This window comes from Otolemur garnettii, unplaced genomic scaffold (genome assembly GCF_000181295.1).
Source record: "Otolemur garnettii isolate 467f Iridium unplaced genomic scaffold, OtoGar3 scaffold00034, whole genome shotgun sequence".
NCBI lineage: Eukaryota > Metazoa > Chordata > Mammalia > Primates > Galagidae > Otolemur > Otolemur garnettii.
This window is the reverse complement of record NW_003852429.1, coordinates 13,715,896-13,724,986: the sequence shown is the minus strand read 5'-3', so window position 1 is coordinate 13,724,986 and position 9,091 is coordinate 13,715,896.

The following is a 9,091-nucleotide window of genomic DNA, read 5'->3' as shown; positions in this document are numbered from 1 at the left end:
TTCCAGATATACAATCATATCATCTGCAAAGAGTGAAAGTTTAAACTCTTCTGATCCTATATGGATACCCTTGATCCTGTATTAACTGCATTTCTATGTGCCAGTAGCAAACAATTGAAAAATTAAAAGTTTAAATATTCTATTTTTAACTATATCAAAAACATGAAATTCATGTATATCTATATAAACATATAACATATAAAATATATGTATTAGAACCTTTGGAGATTAAAGAAGACTTCATGGGGAAACTTATTGAGTTCCAAAATTAGAAGATTTGATATTTTTTGAAATAATAATTTCATACACATTCAGTGCATCCCCACATTTGGGATTTCTTTAATCCCAATGAGAATTCCTAAAGGATAGTTCAGTGTGAATTTTTGTGATGACTTGATGATTGTAAATTTTGCATGAAGTTATAAAATATTTAGTCAAAACCAAGTTAGAAAAGGACAAATCTGTAGGATTTATACCTGATGATTTCAAGTCTTAGTACATATTCAGAATTATAAACATAATGTGGATTTAGGATATAGACAGTAAAATAGACAGAAAAACAGATTGTGATCAGAAAAGCAGAACAGCAATTTTTTCAGTAAAACAGTTTGTATTTCTCAGTTGCTTGTTAACAGAAATGCTAAGGTAGTTTAAATTAATCATGTTAGACTTGATTGGGGATCTTATGGGAAATAAACAGGAAAATGACTCATAGCAGCTATTTGTAAAGAGTTATACATAACGACTAATGGGGAATAGAGTGATAATGCAAGGTTGTTTACTATTCAAAAAAATCATTACAATGAGAAAACTTACATGATTATTTCAATAGACATGGAAAAGCATATGACTAAATTCAATACTCCTTCACAGCTTAAAGCCTTAGCAACCTAGAAATAGAAGGATGTTTTATTGATATAGTAAAGTATGCCCAAGTGTTGATGTGAGATGAACAATAGGCATAAAAGTAAAAGATATAACTCATCTAAAAGAAAAGACTGAAGAATATTTCATTACCTATGTAGGCAAGGTTCTTTCATTGCGATCAGGAGGTGAAAGACTTGTGCCTTAGTACTAAATTTCTTGTTGGTTCTATTATCAAAGTTGTGCTGTCAGTTTTTTAACTGATTTATTTACCTAATGTATTCATTTATTTAACAAACTAAGTTGACTTTGTTCTTTAGAGATATTTTAGGTTCACAGAAGTGGATCAGAGTACTGAGTTTTCCCATCTATCCTTTGACCACGCATAAACACTTGGTTTGTCTCTATTTGTCCAATTTGTACAGGCATTTAGCTCCAGGATCTTTGAATAATCCAAGGAAAGCTCCTTATTTTCTATTTATTTATTTAGACAAGAGTCTTGCTATGTTTCCCTGGGTAGAGTGCCAGCTCACAGCAACCACAAACTCTTGGGCTTAAGTGATTCTTTTGCCTCAGCCTCCCAAGTAGCCTGGGACTACAGGTGCCCACCTCAACACCCAACTATTTTTTGTTGTAGTTGTTGCAGTCATTATTGTTGTTCAGCTGGCCTGGGCTGGATTTGAACCTGCCAACCTGGTGTATATAGCTGGTGCCATAACCACTGTGCTACAGGCACCAAGCTTATTTTCTTTTTGTTCATTGCTCTTTCTTGTTTTAAAGACAGGAATAATGACTTTCAAGCTTTAATACGATGGATACTAAAAGGCAGAGTCATCACTTTTTAACCATTGTTTTATCATTCCTATCCCCTGCCTCCCTCTCACTCTCTGCCTTATTTTAATTTATTTTTTCAGAAATATTTGGGAAGTATGTATCTATAACACTCCTTAATACTTCAGGTGTATTTAATAAAAGCAAAGATATCCTGTCCAATAATGGCTGTGTTATTAAATGAGATTTTAGCAAGGGACCCCTCATAAAAATCTTAAAACACAAAGAACTTGTAAACTTAAATGGTTTTACACTAGTTTGAACAAAAAGAAGCAATGGTGGAAAAGTAACTGAACTATGTGGGGAAGCTAAAGAAAAATAAGAATTATTTTTTAACAAGGTCTGTTTGAGCAGAATTCTTGTCTGGGCTATGACGCTCCCTTGATGAAAGTTCCTTTTCTCCTGGTACAGAGACGTCTGTCTTCAGGGCAATGAGGAGAGGGATTAGGGTGTTTTTCTTGCATCTGGTGCTTTCCAAGTGCCTGTAGCTCATGGTAGTCCTTATGGCAAAGTAGCAGATTTTGGCGTGTCACACTCTGTCCTCCTGTCTCACCAGCCTCAGAATTCTCATCATATCAGTGGTTATGACCATTTCATGTGGCATTTTTCCCCTCCACTGTGGGATATAATTGAGGATCACATGTTGTATTTTTGTCAAATCTACATAGACTGCAGAATTTTTTTTAAGTGATTCTTCCCCATTCGTTGTGGTCACACTGTTGTTTTTGAAGAAAAAGGCCTGCTGTCTAGAGACAATAACTGAATTCAGTTTTGTCAGATGCCACCACTGGTGGAGATCCAGGGTCTATATCCCTGGTCTGAATTCCACGTGAAGACATTTTACTTCTCTTATGTTATCCCATCCAGGGGGCTTGGAGCCCATTCTTTTGAGTGGACCTCAAAAAGTACAATAAAATGTGCTATGTTGGCGATGTTCATTTTGACTGCCAAAGAGTTGATTGTGCTCCGTGAATTGATCGTTTTCCCTTTGCAATGAGGAAGCAACCTATGGAGGAACATTTTCAGAATATGAACATATGGTGCTTCTCATCAATGTTTCTCTTATACTTAACCTCCAGTGGTGTCTGTTTCTCAAACCGTTCATCTTTACCATACTCACTGCCGAACTTCTCCCCTGCCTTTGTCTCTCTAAAGTGATGGGGACTTAAGCATTGCTGTATATCAATAGTTCATAATCCATTGCATCTATGCCCAACTTTTTCTATACCAGGCTAGCAAGAGCCTCTTCAAACTGCCTTTTCTTTTTATTTCTTACATTTCTCTATCAATATTTTTGAAACTTTAATTTTTTTTTTTACAGAAAGATATGCCAAATTCTTTCTGTCTAGTCCCCAACTTGGCCTTGGGATTGAATTTCTTTTTTCCAAAAAGAACGACATTCTTTTTTTTTTTTTTTTGCATTTTTTTGGGGGGAAGCAAGCCTGGGTTTGAACTTGCTACCTTCAGCATATGAGGCCAGCATCCAACTCCTTTGAGCCACAGGCACCACCCAGAACCAGATTCTTTTTAATGGAGACCATGTTAGAAATCAAGGTCTGCACATCTGGTTGTTATGTGCCTGCCTGCAAGAGTGATTTTCTTCTAGGACTTCTTATGAGCTGAATTAGGAATTCACATGCACACACAGTGTCATACAACGTAAGAAAAAAATATATATATACAAGGTGTTGATAAAGTTTGTGTGCAGCTTAAAATAGCCAACTATTTTAAATTATACGCAAACTTTAGCAACACCCTACATATACAAATGGTAATGGATAGGACCACACCTATGGTGCATCTTACAAGGGTACATGTGAAACTTATTAAATGTAGAATATAAATGTCTTAACACAGTAACTAAGAAAATACCTATGTTAACCAGTTGGATGAAAATATTTCAAATTGTATATAAAACCAGAACATTGTAGCCCATGACTGCATTAACATACACAGCTATGATTTAATAAAAAAATAAATAAATAAAATAGCCAATTATTGTATGCAATTTAAAATAGCCAACAAATGTATATGTTCAATTAAAAATAGGTAAATAGTAAATGTAATATGCAATTTAAAATAGCCAACGAATATATATATATGTAATGTGCAATTTAAAATAGTCCACATGAACTTTATCAACACCCTGTATATACAAATGTATATGTGTAATGTGTACTATTGTGTTAGCTTCCTGTGGCTATTGTAATAAATTACCACGGACTGAGGGTCTTAAGAGAGAGGACATTTAATCTCTCAAAGTTCTGGAAAACAGGAGTCTTAAGGCCTAGTTTTGCAAAGCATGTCCTTCCAGAGATTGTGGGCAAGTATCTATTCTCTTCACTTTTCCCAGCATCCGAGGGCTGCCGGCATTCCTCGACCGTGGCAGCCCCCTCCAATGTTTGTCTGTATCTTCATATCATTTTCTCTGTGCATCTGAATCTTAGAGCCGCTCCTGTCCTGCTCCTACAGAGATACAGGCATTTTTGGCTCCTGTGATTCAACCAGAACAGGTGCCAACTCTCATGATGTAGCTTAATCATTTCCTTTGCTATATAAGGTGATATCCACTGGCTTGGCCTGCAGGGTAACACTCACAGGTTCCAGACACTCTGTATGGAAGCCAGTGACATTAATCATGATTTTGTGTTGATATTCCAAATGCAAACTACATCCACAAAGGATTTTTTCATTGATTCCAAGATACATATTATGAAGAAGCATAGATTCTAAGTCCTTTTCCTATAAGTTTCCCCTTATTCTTTGTATTCACTTAGAGATTGTGTAATCTTAGCTTCAGAATACACATTATAAACTCAAACACATATAAATTGACCTATCAGGAAGGTACTAGGCATTTTTAAGGTAGCCTCATGTTTAAAGTTATCAGCCAAAATATCACAGATATTTTTATAATAGACCCAGTGGATGGTGCTGCGTCTACCCTGCCCTTAGATGAAGCCTTCATCTATCTATTAGAGAATTACAATGCCCCTTGTTTGATGGAAGATAATCTATGCAGTAAAATAATGCCAGTCTTTTCAAAAATAGATTTGGTTTATGTTCAAACTTATTTGTATGTGACACTGCTATATAATACAAAAGCTGCATTTTATGATACAATACTGTGAATATTAAGATGCGTATAAGCAACTCTGAATGTAGCACTCTTAGCTGATGCTCAAAGAGCATACTAATTACACTAAATAAATAGCACTGTGGCAAAGACGCATAAACGCAGGGGGTTTTAGGGTAGGAAAAAAATGACACAGACGCCTTTAAGTAAACCCTGCTGTTTCCTGGGATAGCACCACATATGGTCCTCAGTCTAAAAGCACCACAGCATAAGGTGTGGGTACACACTCCAGAGCATTCTGAACAACTAGATTATAATGGGGTGACATGGAAAGTATGGAAAGAATTCTTTTCTTTTATCAATGAATCAGATGAACCTGTAGTCAATGGGACATGATTTCCTGTGAAGTTTTATAGAAAAGATATTTATGTAGAACTGTATTAAGTTTAGGATGTATAAAACCGAGGAAAAATGCAAAACAAATAATATCTTTCACTCAGATATTCATATTGTACACTTTTGAGGACATGTATTCACACTAAACTTTATTACAATATAGAGAACAAAGGCAAGGTTTCGACTGATGCTGAAAATATACAGATGGTATGAGCACATTGGTATTTCTTTACCTAATTGACAAAAATGAAAATTACAATTGATAGTACTGAAATGTTTTCACAGCAAACGTGTGCTAACATGTCATTTAGTAGCAAAGTTTCATCTGATGGATAAGAAGTCTTCAGTTTATAACAACTGATTGGTCCATATTGTTAAAGTATGTTTCTGCTTTAACGTTTTGCTGGGTTATATATTTTCCATAACTTTTGTGGGGGAAAAATTCATTAATGCGGACCACTTGATAAGATCATTACCAATCAAAAAAGTCTGGCAATATTGTATATTATTTTTATTTATTATTTTGTTCCATATGAAGTTACACAGTGTATCATTCAGAAGGCCCATTGAAATGGGAGGGTGTTTTGCAATTAGCAATGTACCCAGATTCATGGCAGCTTCGATATTCCATGATTCATATTAAAGTAAATGAATGAATGTATTAAACCCACAGCTTGTTCTCACACCTTTTGCTTGTTCCACCAAATATATCTGTGTGTCTGTTGTATCTTTGAAGCAGAGATAGAAGGTTTATAACGAGAAGTTAATGCATTTAAATTAGAAGTGTCTTTTGGGTTCTCAATTTACAGCTTTGGAAGCCTTAATTTTTGTGGGGTTTGTATTTGATGCAAATCCCACTTTGTGACTAATTCTACATTAATCTTTTATGAGAAGTCAACATTAGATGATATAGAGATGATTATTTGTGCTAAGCTAAAAAGGACAAGAAAACACTCCAGCATTAATTCAATGCATTGTAAATTATAATCTTAGCTTCTAATAGAATTAACTGAAGACCAAGTAAAATAGCATGATTTATTATGTAACCCTGCAAATCTACACAAAGGATAATGAGAGGATGTGTACTAATAAGCGTGAATTTGAATGTTGTTCTCCTCACTGAATCTTTGATCTTGTTATATGCACACAAAGTGATTGGGGAAGTAGAAAAGAAGTTATTTTATTACATAGAAAAATGAGAAGATAAAAAGAGTGGAGTTTTATTCAAAATAATTCAGTGAAATCAGGGTATACACTTTTAGATCCCAATTTGATAGGCATAAATTTTCAGAAAAGTGCTTATTGGGTGCCCTAAGATAACAGCTACACATATCCCCTTAAATCATTGGGAGTACTTCTTATCTTCACGAAACTAAAAGAACAGTTTCTTTTCTATTTTATATGAGAATATTAGTTTCTCATGGAAATAAACTAAACTGGGGACAAAATGGCAAATGTAGAGAGCTACTTCAAATAGGTAATTTACCTTACGATAATAATGAAAAGTTAAGCTTTCTGATCATTTTCAGAAAACTACCCAAGATTCCTTAGTAGATCTGCCTTAGGACAAAGTAAACTTGCTTTTGCCTTGGCTTTCTGGGGTATTTCATTATGGCCGTCAATTACAACAATAAAGGATAGTAAATATCACGCATTTTTGTATTTTGTAAACTTGTTAATGAACGACACATCACCATATACGTTCACATTATTCTATGGAGAAGACAGAGTTGGGATTAAACAAATTAGCCTCATTAACATAAGATACCGAAAGTTTAAGAAATCTAGCATTTGCTGAATTAGCACTTGTTCCATGTGTTATGCTAAATATTATATACAGGACTTCATTTAAACGCTTCCTAGAGGCTTGTCAGGTTCAGGTATGACTTTTAGTTTGGAGATAAGGAAAATGAAAAATAAAAAGTTAATCAAAGTAACAGAGCTAGATATCTGGCTATTTTACATCCAGATCTGTCCAGTTCCAAACCTAGTTTTTCCTCCCATGAGGGTATTTTTAAAACCCTTGTTTGTTGTCATAGTTGGAAGATTTCCCAAGGCATCAGGAGTCACTTCTGGGGTCAGAATAGCAGAGGCGGCTGGACTTCTGATCTCTGGTCTGAGCAAAATGTGCTTTTATTTATCTTGCTGTGCATGCAGCGGTTATATACATTTTTAAAAATCTCACAGAATTTACAATACCAAAACTGAACCCCAATATTAACTACAGACTTCAGGTGATGCATGAGGTCAATGGTCAGTGGTGGGGGCAGGGACCACTCCAGGAGATGTTTAGAGTGCAGGAAGCTGTGCTAGCACAGGGCCAGGAGATAGACGGAAATCTTTCTACTTTCCATTAAACTTTTGCTATAAATCTAAAACTGCTTAAAATATTGGTCTACTTAATAAGAAAAATAACTGAAAGAAACAGCCTTTTTTTTTTTTTTAAAGAACATCCGTCTTAAGAAATAACCACCCTGGACAATGATACATAAGATTTTATAATATATGATAATCCAAAAACAAATACTGTCTCGTAGGTATGAAATAAAAAAAGAAAAACAGCGGCAAACGTTTACTCCCACTCTCCTTTGGTGACCTTTTTACTTATGTATTTATTTACAGGAAAAAATGATACTACGAGCAAATGGCCTCTATACTTTTCTCAGTATTCAGAACATTTTGCAGCTAGAAAGTTTATATGTTGCTAATTTAAATGCTTTTAACATTTTCCCTAATTTTAGTTTAAGGTGACAAAAATAGAATCCATTTTTTTTTTTACATGAGTGAAAGTGTTTTAAAACTTACCTCCATGATTCAGCGGGGTTATTGTTCTTAACCTAACCTCATAGTTTCTGTTTTCCTGCCTTTTAATGATTTTCACTGCTGTGATGTGTACTTTCACGGAAGTGTTCACAATCGCCTTAATTTTGGAGCACAGCATGGTCCACAGCACTCTAATAAGCAGCAAAGACAAAGAATTAAAAGGTTGCTCTGTAGCTTTGCAGACCTCCACTATTGCCAAGGAATAGCAGAATGGCAGTCTTCACAGAGTAGCCACGTGCTTCTTTAGGGCTCTCCAGTATTATTCTATTTTATATATATATATATATATGGATAGGAATTTATGTGTGAGCTTATATACATATGTTGAATTTGTAAGAACTTGTGTATATAAGTCTCTATGACTGCTTATATATTATCTATGCATATTTAATTTAATTTTGGCAGAAGAGAGCTTGATATGATAGAAATTTTGTAGGCTACAAAATCAGTAAAATAAATTGTTTAGGATCCCGCCTCCATTAGTAAGTTCCCGTTTATTATTTCTCTAGTGTCAGGTTCATCCTCTGATGGAATATTTACACATTTTGATTCTTCTCTCCAGGAAGCTGCTACAGATTGTGGTCACATATAAAGAAGTCCTTCCAAGAACAGACTGTCAGCCATGACGTCTGCCTCTTGAGATAGTTCTAGTAAAGACGGCCTTGTACTGAGGCCATGATCCGATTGAAAAGAAATGAATGGGGTGGGTTTTTTTTGAGAACCTGAAATCATATCAGGATTCACATCTTAGATAAAACTCTTTAACTCTGTTAAATCACTTAATCCCATAGCACTTCTGGTTTCCCAACATAATTTAATTATAATGTCCAATATCTTTTAAAGGAATGCTGATAATAAAATGATGTAACTGATGAAAGCAATTTATATAAGGTACAATAGAAATATAAAGTTTCAAAAACTCTATCATTCTTTAAGTTAAATACTGTATGATCTCACTCATATGTAGAATCTAAAAAAAGTCAAACTCATAAAACCAGAAGAGAATGGTGATTGCCAGGGGCAGCGACAAGGGTGGGCTGTGAAGATGGCTGAATTTGGTGAAAGGTCACAAATTTCTGTTATAACATGAATAATTTCTAC